Below are 24,376 nucleotides of genomic sequence, written 5' to 3'. Positions count from 1 at the left end.
AACCTTTTATTTATATCATTACCTCCCAGATTTTACATTTGCACTACTGGGTTGACCCAGCTATATATATAGATAAAACTGTAATGTTTCAAGCATTTAACCAACTTTTGTGATATAAAATTACACAGTTATATTTCAGTGTTCTATTCAGCTATTAACAGTTTTGAATCATTGATGCAGCTATCTATTCTAAGTAGAACAACTCAGTCTAAATTAAAACATAAGTTTAAGTAAGCGTCACAAATGTGATAATCCCAGCTAACAAATAGTTGATTTAACTCTAGGCGTTTACCAATGTTCACAGATCAGCTCTCTGCTGACTACCTTACTTCTAAATTTCCAGTTTCTTGCTGTTTCCATTCTCACTGCAGCTAGCATGAATAGAAAAATCCTCTTCTGTAGGATTCTGGTTTTGGTAAAGGAGTTTACAAAAAGTTGATGAAAGTGCTGATAAAGATTCATAATCAATGGCCAAATGTGGTAGTTCTGAAATAATATCGAAATTCAAACCCATCTCCACAAAGTTGCAACACGGAAGTAATCCCAGCATGTATGAGTAAGAGAGATCCCTATTCTCTGCATCCTTTCCAGCATTAGATTATGAATTGTTATTAAGTGCTGTCGCCAAACTATTCTGATCGGGCATTGGCTAAACTCAGGTTCTTTATTCTGCTCATTCCTGCTGTACTAATCATAATCCTGGTCTTCTGATATTCTAGTAGTATAATATTTATATATGTTGATTTTTCAAATCCCGTTTTGTTATATTCTAATGCTACAATTGGATACATTTCTATTCAGAAATGATTTACCTCAAATTCAATCAGGTGTACTCTCAGGTAAGACTGTGCAGTGTTCCTGGCAGAAGGGCAGGATAAGCTTAAGAATTATGTTATCAAAAAACCATTAAGTGTGTATGTATTGGGGAGCAAGAAGAAAGGAGTGTGTCACGCATCCACATACTGGCTTAAAAGGAGCTTAGGTATATTGGTGCAGGGTAAAAGTATCAGTGTCTACTAGTCATGATGTACTAATTCATGCTGTACAGAATCAAAGGCAGAATTCCTCTTCGTAGCAGCTACAACTGGGGTTTTTAATTGGCTTTTTTTTTTTTTTTGGCCATTGTGGCAACAGAATTCTGGGCTAGATATGATTTTGATCTGTCCGGGGCATCCTGAGTCTTTGGTATATTTTCTGACTTTTCCTACCCTTTGTCTTCCAGTTCAGTATGGCCATTGTTCTTCCTTGCTTTCTTCAGCTTCTTTTTGTAAGATCTTGTAAATTGTACCTAGCCTTTTATCAGCCATGACATTTATGAGCCTTGGTTTGCTGTTAACTTTCTAACTTTTGTCCAGATTTTGAACATCATCATTTGGCAAGATCTCTAGTGCTCCACTCCCATTTTTCCTAAAATCAATGCCATTCAATTAATGTCAGACTATAGAGATCGCATTATGAAGTGAATGTTAAAAAGGGAGAACTCAAAGCCAGTCATGGTAGGTGAATATAATGTTGTTACCATAGAAACTAAGCTGATTTTGCAGTATAGATACCTCCTGACTACATATTACACAGCAAGTTGTAAGGGTTCCGTTCATGAAATTCCTCCAACTTTTTTTTCTTAGAGCAAAAATTAAATAATAAAGAAGTAGGTCCAAATCTAAAATTTTAAAAAAGCAGTTCACATGTGCTTTACATTATATGTTATATGATAACATCTCTCTCCCTTCTTTTCTTGACACTAGGAACAGTCAGTCTTGAAGGCAAGTATAAAAACAGGAGGGGAGATTTGAAGGCTTATCCTGTTGGTGATTACGGTCCCTGAGTTAACACTGTCCCAACCTCAAATTTATTTGTTTTGCTGACCCGTAAATCCCACGCCTGGTGACCTTCGAGTCATCTTCCAAATTGCACTCAGCGTGTTGGCTTACAGCAGTGTTTCTCAACTTTAGCAACTTTAAGATATGTGGACTTCAACTCCCAGAATTCCCCAGCCAGCATGCTGGCTGGGGAACTCCAGGAGTTGAAGTCCACATATCTTAAAGTTGCTAAGGTTGAGAAACACTGCCTTACAGCCTGAGATTCCAAAAAGGAAAATGGGAAGGCATTGCTATAAAATTATAGAATCACAAAATAATGGAATAAGTTGGAAAGAACCATAGAAATCATCTTGCCCAACCCTCTATTCAGTACAGGAACCACTACAGCATCTTTGACAGACAACTCTCCAGCCTTTGTTTAAAGACTTCTAGCAAAAGAGGATTTACCATGTCATATGGTAGCCAATTCCACTGAACTCACATGACATGTGACAATGCATTCCATCCTTCTGATGTCAAGCACGAACCTCCTTCCTTGTAGTTTCAACTCAATGGCTCTGGTTCTGACCTCTAGGCAACAGAGAATAAGTCTGCTCTCTCTTCTGTGTAACAAACCTTCAGATACTTGAAGATTGCTATCATATATCTTCTCAGCCACCTCTTCTGTAAGCTAAACATACCCAAATCCTTGAACTGTTCCTCATGGGGCTTGGTTTACAGACTTGGTTGGAAGGTTCAGTCCATGCTTTCTGATTTCTTTTATGCCCTGCCTCCTTGTTTCCTCAACTAGGCACAAGATGCAAGAGCAAAATGAAGCTGTCCTCCCCAAAGAGTGCTTTGTGACACAGTGGGTATTATTAAATACAACAAAAGCAGCTTTAAAGGAAAGAACAAGTCAAATATAGAAATGACTAGTTCATAAAAAAGGAATGCTGTTATATGCATATATACCGGGAATAATCTCCATCCCACTAAAAATCCAATTCTTATTCCAAATCAGACATCACTGTAAATTTTATACAAAGTATTGACTTTAGTTTGCAGAAATATCCACTGAGGCCTTATAGCCTACCTTAGACAGAGAGGATCCGTAATTTCTGCTTTCCTACTGTAGCATCTTCTATACTGAAAACGTGTAATGTGGTACTGTGCTATTGCAGGCACTACAAGCTCTGATGGAATCAGTCTGATGAAAGCATTGTTGAAGAGTTGCACTACATGCTTCACACCTTTTGGGTGTACAAATGACATCATGATACATATGGAAGAGGGGTGCAAATTACAATGTACCCTGTGATGCTACTTGCATCACTCTAACCTCCTTTGCGCTTCCTGTGGGCACTTCCTTCTCAAAGCACTAGCGTGTTTCAGCTAACGCTGAAAGAAAAGACACCAAGAAAACTTCCTGAAGTTCCAAATCCTATGAATTACACAAAAAAAATGAAAAAAAAAACTTCTTTGAAAATTTGAATATTACAAAAGATAATAGTCTGCATAGAAGGACCCCACACCCAACAGGCCTCAGTAATAAGGAAGTCTATATAGGAGTAAACAGCCATGAATATATTGGTATTCCAGTTCTGTGCTCCAAATCCTCTACTCATTTTAATAGTAGAAACAAGGATGGATTCACAGAATATTTTTAGGTATTTGGGGTGAAGATTTCTGAAATTTGCTGATATATTAGCACACATTTACAGATATTACAGAACTCTACTTAATTTAGAAGAATTTCACAATATTTCCTTAAATATATCTTCTCTTTATTTTATTCTTGAAATAGGAATTTGGGATGGATGTTCAAATTAAGCAAAGGAATACTGTATATTCTACCTGCTTAATCAATATGAAGCTTCAAGTTGAAAGAGTAATAAAAGCTGAAATTAGTTAGTGTCTGCCAAGTATCTTGGCTTCAAATGAGATAGGACTTCTCTATATTCCATTGCCTATAATCCCCTGTTTAATCTGGATAATTCTCAAATCAGATTCCCATCAAAATTACTTCACAACATTGTTGTTTTTAAGCTTATGGCTCAAACAAAATTCTTCTTCAACAGTTCTTCCAGCTGTTCAGATATTTACTGTCAAGCAGTCCTAGGGGATTATTTAGAAAGCTGGACCAATGTCATTTCAAGCATCATTTAACTGTAGAATAACTGCATTTTGGAAATCCTGCATTTCAAGATGAAATAATATGTAACATTTAATATGTTCACCCAAGTGACAACATTCTCTCTCATCATCAGTACTTTGGCAGAACTTCATTTCTTATATTTGTTGTGATATAATTATATTATCATCTTAAGAATCCAGATATAATATTAATATAAATTGTTGTGATGATGGTGAGCCTATCTGAAATATTTTATAGATGTATTTTATAGCCTGCTTCCTATCCAAATTCCTTTTGAGAAATTACACTTCTTTTATATGTTTTAATGCCCATGGATCTATTCTACACATAGTTCACATATTAGTTCAGGGACTGTAAATGATTGGTAAAGTCATTTTGAGACTTTATATTTTGAGGAAAGATTTGTTTTTTCTAGAATGTTAGAAAGTGATGGCTAGGCTATATCTGCAATTCCAGGCTAGATGGACCAATGCTTTCAATCAGTATAATGGGACACCAGCAATAAATTAAGTAAAACTCCAGTTAGCAAAACAATTATGGAAAACTGTTTCATATCCTGTGGTTCATATAGGTTCAGAGATGCCCAAGAACACTAACAGAGGAGAGAACCAGCTTCTTCTTGATGTGGCAAGTTATTTCTTGGGTCCTTTTTCTCACTAGCTCATTTTCTGTTCAGGAACAAGCAGATTTTCAGAATTTAAGAAAACTGATACTTCAGTCTTTAAGAAAACAGAAGTAAAAGTGTTGGAAATTAGAATTATGGAGAAGCAAGAAAATCCAGAGTGTCCTGGTAGTTCAGGAATTCTAGAATTATCTATATACTACTAAAACTCTTGTGTCTAGCCTTCAACTGGGTGAAACGGTGCATTATAGGGCAACAATTTTTGCACCAAAATACCTCAAATGGGCTAATTTACAGAATGCATCCAAAATCCAGGACCCAGGATTACTGTGGGATTGAAATATGGGAAATTTGTGGCCGCTTCATGCCACCACAGTCAACCCAGGTCAATGATCATCATGGATGCATTCCTGACCTCTTTCCTGCCTCCCTCTGTCCCCTGCACCCAATCAGCTGGCGGCAAGGCCCGATGGGTGAGCAGCTATTGGCTGCTTTGGAAACAAAGCAGAAATTTGAAATCTCCTAACAGTGGTGGGCACTGAGGGAAGGATGATGGAGCAACTTGGATGCCTGCTGGTGAGGTAGGGCTGGTTGGGGAGTGCTGGTGGTTAATGGGTGAGCCCTCTTTTTCCCTTGAGTGAGGAGGCCCTTGGGGACATGCTGGAATGGGGAGCATAGGTACAGTTTCCCACATGGTCTGTGGCTCTCTTTGTTCCACTTCCCCCAAGCAAAGTGGCTGGAAGTTCCATTGGTCAGCCGAGGAGGAGGAGGAGGAGAAGGCTTCACGGGGCTCTTCTGAGGGTTGTGAGGGGAAGGCAAATGGCACAAGCCTATATTATATGTGGAAAAGCCTATAATATATGTAGAAAATGGAGGGAGGGAGGGACAGAGGAAGGAAGGAAGGAAGATTTTTGATGCTCTCTGCCAATTTCCCACAAGCAAAATCAATGGAGAAGCAAGTCATAAGTCACTCCCAACCCCACTGCTTTTTTGCCCTTGGTCATTCTATTCCTCTGTTTAGGTAAGGAAATATCTCTGAAATGATGACCCAACAGGTCACAGGTTGTCTAGTTTAGTTATCACAATTACTTTGTAATTATATTTAACACAGAAATCCTATGGAGTTTGTGGAGGAAGATGTTGAACATGTTAGATGAATCACCCCTTCCTATACCTAGCTGGGTTGATGTTGTTGAGGATAGAAATATGGTGATGGTTTTTTGGCTTCCTCCCTTTGTCTCCCACTCTTTTTTTTTCTAATCATTCCCCACTGCTTTCAAAAGGATGGAAAATAACTATGCCAGATGAGCATCTGGGGATCAAGAAATGCTGGATCTGCCAGATCTCAAGTATTCCCAATTTCTCCCTGGCATGCCGCCTTTTGTTGTTATGTGTTGCAGACCACCTTCACTTTCTTGAACAACTATACCAAAGCAGTGCTTGTTACAGCCATTTCCTGATGCGGGGAGAAAATAGCAAATCCAGCTATTTGCTGGTGTGTGAGGAACATAAAACAGGTCTTTTTCCGCTTACTAACAGAATGAAGAAGTGAAAAAGTAGAAGTGTTCCCTATCATGTTCCTGGCTGAAAGCATTTAAGGTTTAAGAATCTTTGAACATGTAGAAACAAAGAGAAACAGCACACACATTCCTTTTTTACAGCTCAAAACCAAGGAAAAAGATTGCAACAAAAATCTGTGGCTGAGCGTTAACTTAGATTGCCTTATTTGATTGATTTTCCTTATGAATATAAACAAATTCCTTCTTTGCTGCTGATCTATCATTCCTATTCCTTTTGCTTTTAGACATGAATATAATTTTAAAGTGGTAGATTTACCAGTACCTAGAATTTGGTGAACATTGCTTAGAAACATTCCAAATAATATTAAAAATAGATTTTGCTATTTTCCTCTTCTCAGTGTGAAGCTCTCCACGTATGTTGAACTTCAGTTCTCACAAAATTTCCCAAGTATTGGAAAGCCATTAAGGACTATAGTTCTTTAGCACTCTGGAATGTACATCAGAGGGATGAGCTTTCTTCTGTTTCACCCAAGAATGGAAACAATTTTTACTTTATCTCCAATAGGTGGGACCAACAATAATTTGCTTGTTTCTTCCTCCAAGCAACATTTGGGAGAATTTTTGCTGTAACTGAATACCTCTCTAACTGATGAGTGCCATCCTGAAAATTACTGAAGAAAGTTGCCAAAGCCAGAGAGGTATTGTTACAAACTTTCCAAAATTGAGCCCTTTCTGTCTTGTGTTATATTTTTATTTCTTGATGGCTCTTGGCCTCCTCTCTCTAATTAGTTCCAAAATCAGGACTGGCATGCTTTTCTAAACAGGTATTACTTAAAATCTGGCTAAGATCAGGGAATGGATTACAGCAGAACACTACAATAGGAGCCAATATATGTGTCTGCAGATCTTCCAAACACTCTAGCTGAGACTGTAACCTGATGCAGACTTGACTTAAACATGAGGCACATTTTTCTCCAGGTACATATTTTTTCACCTGGGTTGTTAGACAACTTGCCTGGTAAAGTTAAAACTTAAATGTTTGCAACCAGTTTGTAGATTTTCAGTTAAGCCAATCAAGTTATGTAACTTAGCTAAGTACCTCCAAGATGGGTTCCACCTCTGGTAAGTGCATTGACAAATGTTGGTCATCTCAATTTGTCTCTAGTGATAACTCACAGCTCTTCAAGGGACATTCCTGCTGTCTTTGATTCTATTCCTCTGTGGAATCCACTTTCTTCTCCTTCTACTACTTCCCTCAACCTCGCAAAGCTAATAATTTTTTTCTAGTCCATCATTTGCTCACATCACAGGTCTAAAGTCTGTGTTTCTGCTTGCTGATCATTGCCTTAAAGAAGCAATCAGCCTTTATTTGGTTCAAGTAATGCCTCAATATGAATTTTGAAGTATAACAAGGATTTCCTGCAAGTCAAGGAAGCTTCAATAAAACCCTATAAAGTGTTAGGAGGAATTGGTTGAAAACATCTGGTTATATCTGGAATAAAAGATTTGACGGCAAGTTCAGTGCTGTTAGACCTAACCCATCATGAAATAAGTCCCCATGGTTAAATAAGAGCTTTTAATGGAATCTTTTCTAAATATTCCCTAAAGGTTTATCAACTATAAGTGAAATTTGTTTACATTCCGAAACATGTGACCAAACTACTCTAGTTTGACTATCTCTATAGTGAGCAAAAGTTGCACATCTTCATAAACGGGTATATTCTGAGAAGGCATCTTCAGGATTTTTCCAGTTCATTCATCTTCTGCTTTGTTGAAAGTTATCTTGATTTCATAAAGGAAGGCTGCAGTCTTCAAGAAAAGAGCTTTCATTGTATTGTTCCCATAGAAGGATGACTGATTCATTCTGGCTTTGTTCAGAATCTCTTTGAATGAAGTGGATGCTCCAGAGTTCATAAAAACTGGAATAAAGTTTTCAAGTAAAGTAAAAAAGAAGGACAATGTAATTGTTTTTTTGGACATAGTTATTTGATCTTCATGCTCTATGCATGTCATAGATGGCATTGCTCAAAGACACATTCTTCTTCATGGAGAATCTGAAGAAAGGGTCATTTTATTGCCAAGCAGTATTGTGGGGTGGGTCATATTTATAAATCAGAAGGCAGTGAGACAGTGGTTTGTCTAAGGCCAGCTACTGAGGTACTGGCTGAAGTGATTTTGAACAGGAGGCTTTTGCCCTGTAACATGATAAGGGATAAAACAAGCCATCTATTTAAAACAGGGTTGTATCAGATAATTGCTAGGAGTTGATTGGCATATAAATTTTAATCATCATCACCATCAACATCATCTCTTTGTTCAGGACTTTGTTCTAAATATAAAATCACTGATCCATGTAGGCTATCCTTCTCTTATCTTGCCCCCTCTAGATGCAAGAAATTAAGCCATGCTAGGTGGGAATTCTGGGAATTGCCATTCCACATCTGGAAGGTGCCAGGTTGGAGAAGGAGCCTTAGACAGTATGGTTGTTGATACACAATTCCTCTCCCAAATGGGGGCAATAAATGAATGAATGAAGCCAGCCAACAATAAAACTGCGTTCACTAATCAAGAAGTCTACAGATACTTTTCAAGATTCTCGGAATGCTTAATGGGCTCAACATTTTATTAAATTTATATTCCACCTTTCCATTAAAAATACTCAAGTTTAACAATAATAAAATACAAAGTACAGGAATTAGAACAAAAACGTTAAAAACATGTTTAAAAGAGATCAGTATATAGCACCACATTTATTAGAACCTACTTTGTTTATTCAGATTAAACATTTCCTCGAATTAGCCTTGTACCAAAGGAAAAAGCAAGTCTAGGTTTAATTCTTTATTCAGGAACTGAATTGAGATGAAACTGAAGAGCTGTATCATTTCAATAGCCTGATTTTTTAATGCTTTCTTTTATATTTAGCACCAGATATAATTTAGTTGTTTTATGTGTGTGGATTTTATAGTTTTGTTTGGTTGTTTTATTAGGATTGTGGTTTTTTCCTTTTTGCTGTGTTTTTGTTTCCAGGGGAAGGTCTTTTTTTCCCCTTTACATAGTTTAGTGTACAATGTTTTTTCACCAAATAGGTTTTTTTTAAAAAAAATACAGTAGAGTAGGTTGTTTGTTGAAAGCTTATAGTTTTTTATACAACAGTTATACAGCAATTTAATTTATATATAATGCAAACTACAGGCCAATGGTTTTCAATAAATGTTCATTGTACTGTCTCTAGTTTAATTTTTAAAGAAGTATTTACATAATTAAAAAAAATAAAAATACCTTGGTCAACAAGCAGGGTTACTAAGATGCCTAACCATCTTTTAGAAGAGAGTTCCATAATCCAGGAGCAACCACTATAAAGATCTTTTCCTATGAATCTGGTAAAGGACCAGGACAGAGAAGAACCTCTCTCCTAGACAGGCTCACCTGGGCAAATATTCCAACAGTGTTGGGTAGAATTTTAGAGGTCATACCCAGCTTTGAACTGTGTCAGAAAACAAAGTGTAGCCAATGAAACTGTTGGAACAAGACAATTACATGATCCTTTAAGTCAGTGTTGTCCAAACTTGGCCACTTTAAGATGAGTGGACTTCAACTCCCAGAATTCCCCAGCCAGCATGGGGACAACACTGCTTTAAGTAGTCATAGCCAATAGCCTTACCACGGCATTCTGAGATGGCTGAAGTTGATAACACTTTTCAATGCCTCATATAGAACATAATAGAGTAATCCAAAAGACGCCTAAATCAGATTGCAGGGCTAATCTTCTAACAGTAAGAATACTTTGATAGTGGAATAACATTCTGAGTGATTTCCCTGTGACAATCTTCCTATTGCTCAATGCACTGTATTCATAGTTATATAGACATTTGGTGGGGATTCTTTAATTTGGACTCCTTGCAACATTTTGAGCTGAAGTCCACAGGATTGTTAATATGATTTCAGATTGATCATTGCTGCTTAAGCATGCATATGTTCTGCTTAGCTATATCCCCAGAATTGTGAATCATTCATGCATGAGGGAACACCAAAAGGATTATTATACTACTTATACTATACTCTTCCTGGACTCCATGGGGTATAAGAGGAAGGGAAGGGAAAATACAGACAGATTGCAAGATTATATTCTTAGCCTATCTTGATAAAGTATAGTTCTAGTCCTCTTGAGGATTCAGTTTCCTGATCTGGTCTACCTCATAGGACTGACATACCTGCATACACCCAAGTGCACTAATGCAGAGCTGACTTCTAAAAACTTTTAAATCCCTTATCTATAACTTAGAATAAGGGTATGAAATTGGTGGACTGCCAGATTTTGATAAACCACAATTCTCAGCATCCCTCATCATTGTCCGTGCTGAAAGGGAGTGCTGGGAGTTGTAGTTATAATTCAGTAATGTTTGGAAGGCCACAGATCCCCAGTTCCAGGCTTACAAATACAGAACTCTAGATGGCTTCCCATTGGAGGCACAATTTGAACTCTCAGTCTCTGGTAAATTTGCTGGCCTGCTAAATATAAACCATCATTAAGGCCCTGCAATTTCCTTGAATGAATAGAGTATAAAAATAAATCTTTCAGAAACACAGAATGAGCCTGGACAAGGGGGCTAAGAAGGTCTTGATAATAGAACTAATCACACTGTTCAGGCCTGAGTGTGACACACTAGCAGCGATGGCACTAATGGCTTATTGACCAGCACTGACTGAGTGGTCCGCAAAGTATCATTTAATAGCTGCAGAATTGCAATTCAGGCTGGAGAACAAAGGTCAATGACTCATTCAGACTTCAGTCTTCCCCCTCTCCTATCCCAGGCACAAAGCAATAGATAGCATATCTGCTCTATTACGCCTAGATGCTTCGGTAACAAAAATACCCCTCTATATACTACCTATAATAAGGGTTATTAAAGCTAATCAGGTCCATTCTACCTAACATTTTAAGCAGGCAGAGATACATTATTAGAAGCGAGCTACTCAGAAAAGAGATTTGTAATATGATTCTCATTGCTGACCTTTGAAAGGCAAAGAGAGAGAGAGAGAGAGAGAGAGAGAGGAACTGTTAGAAAACCCAGTTGTTGCCTTTCCTATCATGCTGGATATCAGACTTCTGGGAGCCATTTGGACTGAGGCCAATTCATCCCAACAACAAAACTCCCTGAGTTCTGATTAGTGAGATTTATTTAAAAGAGCTTAAACTAACAGCATAGGCATTTTGGTCTGCTTTTAAATGAGATCTCAATATATAGGTAAATTAGGGAAGGAAAGTTCTGCTTCTTTTTCTCATGTACGTTTTATGAGAAGAGACCAGGCTTGTCTCTTTTGTGAAAGAAGAGCAGACTGCACTGTTGATTATTTTTTGAGATAGCTACTGGTCTTCTTTTCAATCTCAGATCCAGATTTCATACTGGAAGACTTGTTGCAATTGCTCAAATGCAGAGAATTCTTCATACTCCAATATTCAGGGCCCTGCCAAATGGCCATCTTGAGCCAGCAGAAAGTGTGCCAGCCTGAAACCTGCTGTCCTGATTGCCCAACCATATCCTGCTATAATAATGAGGAGACTGATGGCTGCTATCCTTACCATTTTAATGCAGAACAAATTAAGGGAAGTGGGAGAGGAAACAAGATGCATCGCTTGCTGGTGGGAAAGCAATCCTTAATCATGCTCCCTAATGTGAAGTGGACTGGGACTGGGCAACTGCAGGTGGATATTCATAAATAGCATATTTTGCCACATGTCAAGTTATCTGACTAGCAGGTCACAGGTACAATCTATGGCTTATCAGCTGAGCTAATTCTGAACATGGGGCTAGTACTACAGTAGAGTGCTAAATCGGTATCTCAAAACATCCCAGTGATTTGAGGGATACAAGGGAATGGCAGTACTGACAGCAAATCCAGTTCTGTCCTTGTTGCCAATAACACCCAGATGTATCTCACCAAAGTAATAAAGACAATTGAAAGTGTGGCTGCACAAACCCCTTGCTGGCAGAAGCAGCATAAAACCTATAATGCACCCAATGGTAACAGAACTAACAACACTTAGATTGTAGAACTTGGCTCTCTTTCCTAGTTTAACTTAACTCCATTTTTTAAAAAAACACTTTCTAGCACTTTCAAAAGAGTGACAAAATGTTTTTTATAAGGAGCCTTCATAAAACCTGACAAGCCTTTGGAAAGCACTGGCTTTCCATTAGGTGGGCAGATGCCTCCACAGGAGCCAGCTGTATAGCACCTCCTGCACAAAAGCCAAAATGTCCAGCAAGAGCAGTTCTCAGTGACCTTAGGAGATGGGTTGTGCCTGTAACAGTAGGCCATAGGAGCCAGGCAGACCCCACCCCTGACCACTTCAGCAACCACACCTTAGATCAGTGTTGTCCAAACTTGGCCACTTTAAGATGAATGGACTTCAACTCCCAGAATTCCCCAGCCAGCCATGGGGACAAGGACAGAACTCATCTTAAAGTGGCCAAGTTTGGACAACACTGCCTTAGATGAAGTGTGTTAGATTGTATCTATGGTCAACATTATGTCAGGAAAAAAGGGACAACAGTAGTTTAAAACTGGAACAGCTAAAGATAACTTAAACAGTTACAGTTGTGGGGTAGAAATGAGACAAAGGCAACATGAGGAGGACATGTCATTTAAAAAGACTTACTGGGCATGTTCATACCATGTTTTTAGCAGAACATGAGGATACGACCTCAACCATAGAAAAGCAAATTTGTATCTCAAAATACTAGCTGACTTTGGCACGTAGGCTACTTGTCTTTGAAATCATCCAGTCATAAAAATTACTTGATAGTGCCACAAACTGTTTCCACCAGTTTGTAGTGGGTTCTTCTTTGCAAAAAAAGTTTCAGCCAGGGTTCCAGTAAGACCTTGAACTGAAGATTCTGCACAGAGCAGGAAGTTGAACAAATTCACTGTCAGTTCTATAATTCTGCAGTTCAGTTAATGTGCTAGGAAAACTGTGCAGGGTTGTAACGTACTTGGATGCTGCCCAAAAGTGTCATCATCACTTCTGGTCCTTGTTTTCCTTCCATCCTATAGTTTCAAAAAGTTTATCATATGTCAAAGTTATAGTGTTCATGGAAAGGAGAACAACATCAGCGCAGTATAATTTCTGAATGCTTATGCTCTGTATTACTGAAGCACACTCTAAAGGTCCCATCATGCTCACCAGCTGGTCATGATGGTTGGAAAGGATGAGAGTTGCAGTTTAAACCATTTGAAGGGAAAAGAGAGAGCCGCTGTAGGAATAATACCTTCCTCACCAATGTCCTTTTTCAGTGAATGTATTCTTGCAAGATACTGCTTGAGAATTTGTAATCCAGACTTCAACTATACCCAGAGTGAGAAATGCCAGAAGTATAAGCTCGATGCAGAAGAGGTAAGGAAACCTTAGTATGGGGAGGAACAGCAGGAATGAGTGCCATTTATGCTACCTTAAGCTCCTGAATGAAAGATGGGATATAAATTTAACAAACAAGCAAATGCTGCTAACATTGAAAGGATAATGGAAAAGGCAAGAAAGCTCCAAAAATATATGTATTTTTGCTCTATTGATCACACAAAGATGTTTGACGGTATATCTCAATAAATCATAACCCTCCTATCTTCTTGTTCAAGAATCAACCTCCTATCTTCTTGTTCAAGAATTTACATGATGACCAGGAAGCAGTTGTTAGAATGGAATATGGAGAAACTACATGGTTCAAAGTTGGGAAAGAAGTTCACCAAGGTTGTATACCATCACTTTATTTATTCAATTTATATGCAGAAATTAGAAATTGAGAAATGCTAGAAGGAATAGAAATCAGAACTAATATTGCTGGGACAAACATCAACAACTTCAGATATGCTGATGACTAGAAGTGAGAAAAACTTATGGAATCTCTTCTTAAAGATAAAAGAAGAGAGCACAGAGCCAGTCTGCTGTTCAATACTAAAAAGACCACAATTACATTAACAAGCAAAAAAAACCTAATACAAACTGGTGGAAAAGAAATTGAAGTGCTAACAGACATTATCTTCCTAAGCTTAAAAAGTCACAAACCTGGGACTCTAGCCATAAAAAAGAGATGACTGCCACTTGGGAGAAAGAAAGAGCTAGACAAAATATTAAAGTGCAGAGACATCACTGAAACAACAAAGATATGTTTTCCCAATTATAACCTATAGCAATTAAAGCTAGACTATCTAAAATGTCAAATGAAGAATATATTTATTTGCAATTTAATAACTGTAGCACTGGAGAAAATTGTAGAGAATACCTTGGACAGAGCAATAATTCAGTACTAAATGAACTACAACCAGACTTCTGACAGGTAACACTAACAAGAAAGTTAAAGCTTAGATATTTTGGATATACGATGCATAGGCAAGAGTCATTGGAAAAAACTGATGTTGGCAGAAAAGAAGCTGACCCAAAATGTTGTGGCTGGGTATTATAATTACTAACGAAAGCATAAGCTGACAAGAACTCAAAGTAGCAATTACTGATAGACAATCATGGTGAAATGATACCAGTTAGTTCAGTGTTTTTCAGCCAGCATTTAATTTTGCCCTGAATGTGCTGCTGGGAAATTCTGGGAGTTGAAGTCCACACATCTTAACGTTGCCAAATTTGAAAAGCACTGTTACTTCATGAAGAATAGGAAGCACCTGAACAACAAGAACAATGACAGAATAGATTTATAATTTGCACCCTAACAATGTATAGTTTTGTTTCAACACCGCTATCAAACCTACAGTATCACAGAACTTTTTCTATTTCTCTCTTAGGCTGAATAGGAATGGTAAAGATTATTCTACATTGGTGGATTAGTCAGGAAGCAACTACGCCATATATACAATTTGTCTTGTGGCAAGCTGTAAAGGCCATCCGTTAAAATGGATGAACTGGCCCTTACAAGCCTCCAGTGAAAAATCTCCCACAGCTTCCCAGGACAGCTGGCTTTCTTTCATTCAGCCTAAGAATGATTGGCTGCAGTTCTGACCCACTACATCTTATCCTACTTCAGCAGCAAATTAAACAGTTATTCTTACTCATCTTTTTTTTGGCAGCCTCATCTTAAGGTAGACATGGGAATGTGTTGCAGAAGTATTTCCACTGAGATGCAAAAAATTGGCCATTTCCCCAGTATAAATACTGGGGAATAAGACTACCATGTGTGGTATGTTTCATTAGAATAAAGGAACAGGAAAAAGACATCTCCTGGCCAAATATCAGAACAAGGGGCTTTTTGTGTAGGATGGCCACTCACACATCAGTAAAAAAGAGATCTGAAATGTGCACAAAATATGCCTTTCCGAAACAAAATGTATGGATGCAAATGGAGAAATAATGATTATAACTTAAATTGAAAGACAAACATCTCCTTACAGAAGGGAAGCTGTGCCTTAAGGACTTATATGTCTACCCACTCTGCTCAAACAGAGCTCTGGGCTCTATCTCATCAGCATTACTTTGCAGCTGCTACTAAGAGTTGGAGTTCTGAGAAGATCTTGTAGGTGCTTTCATGTAGGGATGCCCAGTTTCAAAACACAGAAGGCACCTGTACTCTGCTCAACAAACTATTTACCCGAAGACCCACTGATGAGGTTGTTCCTTAGTACCTTCTCTAGTTGTCAACCACCCCACTTTACCTTTGTCTTTTTTAGGAGGGGGGCAGATGAATAGACTTCCCAATAAAACATGGAACCACCACCAGTGTCATTAAAAATAATGCCAATAATAATGAAAGAGCAGATTTCGCTAAGAAGCCCAGATTTCTTTCAGAAGGAAGAACAGTAGCAATTCATATCACAACACTGTTTCCCCTATTTACTTGCATTTGCAAGGACATAGGAGGGTCCTGTTGCACAACTGCTGCTCCTGCTTTGGAAACCTCAAAGAATGCTTTTCTCTTAGCCATCTCAGATTGCTTAGCTCAGGGCTTCAAGGCCACGTATAGCTGCAGAAGACTAAGTGTAACCTCCAGGGCCTCTTCAAAAGTTGCCATTGAATTAATGTGATAGAATGAAAAATTATTAAGTGCATGGGAAGTACCAATATTAAATATATTCCATTTAATTTTAATTTAGTTTACATTCAATAAAATAAATCCTGCCTACTTCTTTATCATGGCCCCTGATACTTTTTAGAGTGCAGCTAGAAAAAAGTTGCACAGCCACCGTGCATGTAGTGAAGCTAGGAGGGTGGCAGACCATGATTATTTGCCTAGCCCCAAATTTGCTTTGCCCATCATCTTAAAGCATCTGCCAGTTTTGCCCAGTACTGATGTCATGGATCTCACTTCTCAGATTCTTGTTCACAGAGAGGAGCACCTACTATGAACACAGGTTGAGATCAAGTTGTTGAAGTATGTTGATATCCTCCTTCAGTTCTTCTCAATAAAAGCACCTTATGAATCCTTATATTTATAAATACCAGAAACAAAGGTTTTCAGCTTTTACTTAACTCTACTGTTGAGCCTTGTATCTGAACACCTAAAATAAAACTAGCCTAGCATTTTTTTTCTTTTTCTGATTTCTTTTTGTCACGGTTGACAATCAAAGTGGAAAATATGTTTTAGACCTTGAGCTAAAATTGAGTAATGGGATTTTTAAGTCTGGAATCTGGGGATGAGTAATAGAAGAGCTGACACCAGAGTAATGAGTGATGGTGAATGCTGACATTGTCATAATTGGTAGCTCACAATGACCAAAGCCATTTATCTGAATTATTTATGCAAAACAACTGACAGGAATTTTATAAGAGCAAAAAGACAGAGTCCAGAGAGTGCGGTTGACATGAGGCAGTCATGCATCTGATTGACTGAAGTGCCACATCTGCAGATGATGCTTTAAAAGCCCATGGGATAGTTTTATTCACAACAAACACACACCAATTGTTGTCTTCTCATCACCTCCTGATTATTCAGTCATGATCTGGATCTCCCTCTTTGTGGAAAGTGATCTTACATTAATAAGAATGATGCAGTGCATTTTATTAAAAAATCAGCAGTATGGTTATGTGAAGGATCCTATTATAGGAGAAAATTATCCTCTTTTCTTTTCCACAATAGACTTATCGTGAGTGACATTGCCACTTCTATCTTAAGGGAATGTCCACATTTCCTTTTGCTACAAAACAGCAAGGCTTACAAATAGGAATCCAATTTTATTCCTCCAACACATGGCCTGTAACAAGGAGCAGAACTAACAAAGCATATAGAGTTATCAAATTTTATTCCAAAAGCTTTATATCTATATTTATATCTATATCTATATCTATCTCTATATATCTATATCTATATAATCACTTACTTTTGGTTATTTTAAAGTAAAGAGGAATGAATATGTTTTGCTTACTATTTTGTCCACCTGCTGTTATATTGACAAAAATGGAATGCACTTTATTTTTCTGGGACCTCTATGATGCTTCTGGATGACAAAATATGGGGAGAACTTAAACCTGTTGGGAGAATGTTCCATGAGCATTTGATGGATTTTTAAGATTCCCCCAACCTTGAAGGAGTAACTCCAGTTTCAAATTCTCACTCATACTTTCCATAAGTCTCCAAGAAAAGACTCAGAAAAAGATACAGTGCAGCTGAAGAGGCAAGCCTGAATACCCAAAGGATACAATTCCCAATGAGCCTTCACCATACTAAGACCAGCTATTGAGTTGATCAGCATTAAATCCTCACCACCACTACCATTGAGAAGGGACAATTGAAAATGTAGGGAGAACTGCACACACTACTTCTTCTTCACCCCACTCTGCTGTGGATTTGCAGGAACTTTCTGACTACCAGTAGTTCCCAGTTTAAGAATGAGTTATGTTCCAAAGGTCCGTCCTTAAGTCAAATTTATATGTAAGCTGGAACAGTACTATTGTATAAGTAGTATTGTGTAATTAACTCAAACCACTGTGTATTTAACTCGAATCATTGTGTATTAACTTGAATTTTGCTACAATAGGCTCCATTCTTAACTATGGGTCGTCTGTAACCCAGGCATTCTTAACCCGGGGACTCCCTGTATTCAGCAGGATTGCTCTGTTTTTTGAATTCTACAACTTGCGTCCATTCACCAAGTTTTATTTTTTTCCACTGTTGTACTTGTTTTAGTGCTCATATTTTAGCCTCAGAAAAATCCTGGGTACAAAGGTGATTTAGGGCCTTTCAAATGAGCCAGTCCTCCATTAGGATCTGCTCTTTCTCATTAGTGCCCATACCATCCTCTGTAAAGTTTCTGTATTAATTTATAGTTCAGGAGGCCAGCACAGAGCATATGAAAAACCTAGGCTATGGCAATTATTTATTGTCTGGTATTATATTTCTTGACTTTCTTACTTTCTTCTAGCTGGACTTTATGCTCCTGTTAACGTACCCCAAGATAATGTTTGTCATTTTAGCAGCTGCACCACTCTGCTGGCTCACATTTAACAGTGTTGACAAGGACTATGAACTTCATTTAATTTCAGCCCAATGCAAGTCTGACTAGATCTTCTGGGTAACCATGCTGACTTTCAGGTAACCTTACTGAAAAAATGCTGGATTTTGGAAGAGAAGGTTCATTTACTATGGTGTTAGTCGTGGTAGGTGAGTTAATGGTTTGATATGCTAGTAATGTTGTGGATTTTTAAAAATGTGGATAAATGAATTGTATACACAATTTTCTACAGTATTGGAGGTCTTTTAGGGGATAAAAACCACATAATCAGTAACGGTCACAAATACGTGGTATCATGCCTGTGGGTGCACATTCTCTCCTTAATTCTTAACTGAAATGCAAAACAGTAGTTGTAGTTGTGGTTTTTTGCTTAGTTCCTGCTTCTAACATTCAGTATTATACTTTTATTCCACAATTTTCAGTTCCTACCAAGTGTAGATGTTAAAAGAACAAAGATTTTTATTTCTGCCCCCAGATCATCCAAACAAATGTTTAAGATGATCAAAACTGATATGGTGAACATCCGCTGAGTGGCTAAAGAAGAAAGAGGCATTCTTAAGCCATAAAGATATTGTTGTATTATAAATCTCTTCATCCCATCCTATTGGTTAAGCTTGCAATGGCTAATGAGAGTTGGAATCCAATATCCTTTGAAGGGCCCACATGTGCTTTACTTCTGAGCTATCAAAAGGGAATTCATTAAAACACACAGAAGCACACAAAATGTACTGGTAATAAACCAATAGGTTAATTACATAGATTTTTAAAAACTTTTGAATTTAGAAGTCAGTTAATGTTCCCTAAAAGCTGCTACTGTGGTATTGTCTGTGTGTATATTTACTTTACTTCCTCAGTTCTGATTTCATGAAGCAGAGTAGATTTGCTTATCTACTAGTTGGCTTTGGAAAATACTTCTTGTACCATCATACTGACTTTGGTTCTTCATGACTAAAATTTTCCTTTGAATCAAAATGGCCTTTTAAAACATGTTTCATACAATTGATTGCCAAAATAAGTGTGAATAGATCCAACTAATTTAAAAAAAAAATCTGAGTATCTGTAATACATGGTAAAGATCTTTCATCACTTATTAAAATGTTATATGCGTACAATAAAATAAGCACATTGAATATGCTGCTGTAACTTGTAAAGCCATTTGCAAAAAGAAGAATTTTTAACTTCACTAGCAATGGCACTGGAAACCCCCAAAAATATGGACAAGATAAACATGAATCAAATGTTTTGAGGGGAAAAAAACACATGGTATTTAAGGAAAAGCATTCCTGAGAGACCTAGGAACACACTATATCCAACAGAGTTCTAAAAACAAAGCTAAGTGTCACATCTGAATGGAGGGTGGTGGAAGTGAGATCTGGCTGCAACATCAGTCACCCCATTTGCCATCAGGGTTGATTCAGCTGATCTGGTGACTAAGCAGGTGTTCCCTTTCTCCCTCACTGCTCCATATGCATCCCTTGCAAAGCTGTGTGCTCAGTGGAAGAAGACAACCATCCCAGATGAAAGGAGGGTACTGATCTCCAGTCAAGAGTATATGATAACTATGCTCCCCTGCTAGAACCTCCAAACAGGTTCAAGGACCACATTTCATGTTGCTTTAAAAGGAAAGACTGAGCCTAACAGTCTGTCTCAGAATAAATAAAAAGAAAGCACCAAAAATAATAAAACATAATTTGAATATTTTAAATCTTTTTTGAAAAAACAAACAAACCAACTAGCAAATGTCTATATCTGAAAGCCCATTTCTGGATGAGATTTAAACCAAGTGAATTCTTTACCCTGCTGCCCTGGCATTGGAGACCAATGGGTCCAAATTATAAAAATAACATTAATAATAAACTGTAATCCAATCCATTGGCAGTCTCCGATCTGGTTCCTTCTTGATGTATTTAGACTATGACAGAATTCTGAAGTTGAGGGTGGCTTGCCATTTACTGCCAAGTCCAGTGGTGTGTTGGAGCCAGCTTGCACCAATTCATGAGAGCTGATTGGTAAATTTTCAAGAATTTTGCTAGCCAGTTGAGAGCAGACCAGAGCCCCAATGCCTAGCACGCTAATCAGCTCTTCCATGGCTAGCAGCATGGCAACAAAGGAGCCGGCAGAGACAGTTTTTAAATATTTACCAGCACACCACTGGCCAAGTCCCACTAAAAATAAAGGGTTTTATCTCTGGGAACACATACATAGGATTTTTCTATTGGAGACTGAACATTAAAAAGAACTTCTTGTTCAGTAGTAGAACAGACTGTCCCAGAAGGTAGTGAATTCTCTTTCACTGGAAAATTTTAAGTGGAAGTTGGTGGCCACTTTTCAGGGGATTTCCTCTATTGGAACCAAGTTGTATTAGATCAGGAATAGGCAACTTGATGTCTGCAACATGTTTTGGACTTCAGCTTTCATGAGCCCCAACCATGAATGCCAATGAAAGGGGTTGTGAGACCTACAGCCCAAAACAACTAGCGACCGCCACATTGGCTACTCTTGAACCAGAAGATCAATGAGATCCATTCTAATACTTCTAAGCTATTATTATAGCTATAGCTAGCTATAGATAAAGATACAAATACACATTCATGTAACTATATAAGTATATCAGAAACCCAAGTAATATACAATGAAGTTTTTACACCTAACTAGTTCATAATCTCATAGCAACTGAGCTATACTTGTGGCCTAAGGTCTCACCACAAAACCTTAGTTCCTTGTGATATAAGATGAACTACCACATATATCAAAAGCAGCTCTAAGAGACAAAACATGATTGGTTTCTAAAAAGGGAATACTATAAAGTACATATAAATTGAGAGTTTAAGAGGCCAATTCTTTTTCTAGGTTCAAACATTACTCTGTATTTTATATACTGGGCCTCAGAAATGTCAGCCAAGACCTTGGTAAATGTATACTTTATATCCTATATTATTCATTTATAAGATGGAAGGTAAGAGGTATATTTCAGGAGCTTCTTTTTATAAAGTTCAACAAAAAGAATTATAATATGCTTTGTGAATATGCAACATAATGTAAGCCATAATTTAACCCATTTGGATAACTGGGGAACTGTTCTCTCAACTGGAAGTCACCAAATTGGGGAAAGCTTATTTAAACTTCATGATTGGGTTCATGCATTATGCTAAACCATGGCCTGTTTTAACCATGACTTAATAAAAGTCAAACAAGCCATTTTATGACATAACAAGCTATATCAACCCTGTCCATATTTACTGAGTCTCAGCTGCAACTTTCTGTGAATAAGTCTTCTATTACCTATTACTGTAGCCCTCACTGTAACAAAGAAGCTGGTCCTGAGTTTGAGGAGCTGATTCCTCACTGGATTTCCCAGCAGGATCCCATCAGCTTCTATCTCAGTCACTTTTAACCAGTCTGCTGGCAAATCTTCCACCAGAAGAGTCAATTTCCTTCCCTTCTGGGGCATCCAGTGAGGAATAATAGCCCACCTCTAGTTGTGAACAGCTTTTACTTGTATCATTAGGAAACAGCACATGGACCCATGAACAGAACAACACAGGAGCTAAGAACAGAACTCAATGAATAAATCTCCCAGGACCCTAGCCATCCATCCACCCTCTCTCATTTGCCCCAGACTGAGTGGCATTCTTCCTGTCTGTTCCAACCTCAGTTCCCTCCCAGCTGATTCACTGGACTTCTAGCCCCCCTTTCCCATTGGCTGGGCTGCCAGCTGATCTCTTTAATCCTTTGTCTTGCTCCCCTCCCCCTCAATAGCAGCACAGAATGTGCAAAGTGCTGCAGAAAGAACAGCCACATCCTTTTCCCTTTTGTATATTGGTTACTGACAAACTGTCTTTCTGATAGCAGAGGGGGGCCTCCTTGATCTGCTGGCTCCCAATGCCCTTCATTTTTTATTTCCCTTTCTCTGTTTTCTGCCTCTCACATCCAAACCAGAGGTCTTTTTTATGTTTCTGAACTAATTTTCTACCTATTCCAAACTATTTTTTTCCTTCCATTCTAACCCTAACCCCACTCTCGGATCACAGGCAATACTTAAACCTTAACTCCAGAATTGGGATGTCTAGCAAGAACTTCAGTACTATTTCCTTCAACCTCTAATGCTGTTGACCTTAACACCTCTGAGGATCTTACTTCCTTTACTTCTGACTTCTCCTAATTACAGCTTCATGTGATTGGATCCTTAGCACTTGTAGCAACAGGTCTTAACTTTTGGGGTAAAAGGTTGGAGGTTTCTAAACTCTTCTCCCAGGGTTTACACCCATTAGCTCCACCTGTTGCCTTGGTGTCCTGGCTTGGTAGTTCTCATTGTGACCATGTATCTTCCAGGTGGACGCCTTGACCTGCTATCCTCCCAACTAAACCTGGTATGTGTGAGAGAGGGACTGCATTGCCTATGCACTCTGCTGGCAAACAAAAGGAAAAAAAAAAGATAAAAAGGAAATAAATTCTATAGCCATCTCCTAGTTTTGAAGTGTTGAGGCATGTGATTAGGCAAATCAGCCTCTCCCTTCATTGGGAATTAGGTCAATCTCAATATGGATAATTAAAAACAATATACAGTACTTTTTTAAAGGAAAAGTAAATGTATAAACATTTGTTATTAAGTTCAGGTAGTCTCATGAAAAGCAATCAGTGTTGGAAGAAATAAACTTATAGCATATTTTATTAGTCCAAAACCATAAATAAATGATTTGATTTTGATACAGTGCTACTATAATCACACATCGCTTTTAAAAAGAAATCTCCCATAGGAAACTACAAAGGAGAATATAAGTTTGTGGTAAATCATAAGATGGGATGGAACAGCTGATAACATAGGAACTGCTGCACAGAGATCCCAGGATGCATCAAATATACAATAACTTAGCTTACCTAGAGAAAATAAATAACCAGAGAACATAAAACAGGCTTAGACATACACAAGTAAAGCATTCAATCCTAACATAGATTTCTAGCTAAACCCTTTTCTCTATTTCTTAGAGAAATGGACTCCCTGAAGCAAAGGAAGTTGGCTTCCCCTGGATTTGCTGGATTCTTCTACAGTTGCAACATTTAATCAGAAGCTCCAGAACAGAGTTAACTTCGTGCTTTCTCAGTATGTTCTTTTTTGCTTTTCTCCTTCCCCCAGGAGAATTGACTGTAGGTTTTCCAAAGGAACAAAAGTTATTTCACCTGATTATGGGGAATCATAGTTTGGCTCAGTGCTCAGCAGTCACGCTTCACTCAGGAGAATCTTGTTTGAGACAAAGAGATGTCGATACTCTTTCTGGGCAGCAGCTGTTAATCTTGCGAATGCCAGGTGGCATCAGCAGACCCGGCTCAACCTCCTTACTTTTCCTGGCAAACTTCTGCTGGTTGGCACCAGATCTTAACTCCTGAACTCCTGCTGTAACCAGGAGGATTGTTTCCATATTGCGTTCTCTTTTTAGGCATATGTTTTATACAGATTTCATTGTTTATTTTGTTCAATGAGCTCGCTGTGTGATTTAAATAATATTTTGGAGAGATAAAGGTTTGGAAAGCTAAATTTTCTTTTATTATTTCTCTATTTTCTTTCTTTCTTTTTTTTCCATAAAGGAAAGCTGCAGGCAATTGTATATCTGAATGACTTAGGCCCCAGAGTGATTGGTGTCATAAGTGAAATGACAAAAACAGCGGGCAGTATAAAAGATAGAACCAGATTATCAAAACTACCAAGAAACTGGCAGCAGATTATCCATTTGGGGGAGGGAGCTTGGACTAGAATAGAGACAGCAGGTAGGGCACAAAAGTGGTGGGTGGGTGGGTGGGGGGAAACTTATTCAAGGCAAGCAGCAAAAGCCATATTTTT

General features: G+C 38.1%; 1 long non-coding RNA gene across 1 annotated transcript; it reads left to right on the top strand.

Moving 5' to 3' along the window:
* Positions 1–6,667: 6,667 nt before the first annotated feature.
* Positions 6,668–23,995, top strand: LOC148213776 (uncharacterized). Its single transcript, XR_015793850.1, has 3 exons — positions 6,668–6,794; positions 18,451–18,620; positions 23,527–23,995. It is a non-coding gene; the product is annotated as an uncharacterized LOC148213776 (long non-coding RNA).
* The last annotated feature ends 381 nt before the right edge of the window (positions 23,996–24,376 follow it).

Source organism: Python bivittatus, unplaced genomic scaffold (assembly GCF_059951505.1).
Source record: "Python bivittatus isolate LINGU-HERP-01145 unplaced genomic scaffold, Pbiv_v1 ctg000850_np1212, whole genome shotgun sequence".
Lineage (NCBI taxonomy): Eukaryota > Metazoa > Chordata > Lepidosauria > Squamata > Pythonidae > Python > Python bivittatus.
This window is presented reverse-complemented; position numbering and strand designations above follow the sequence as displayed.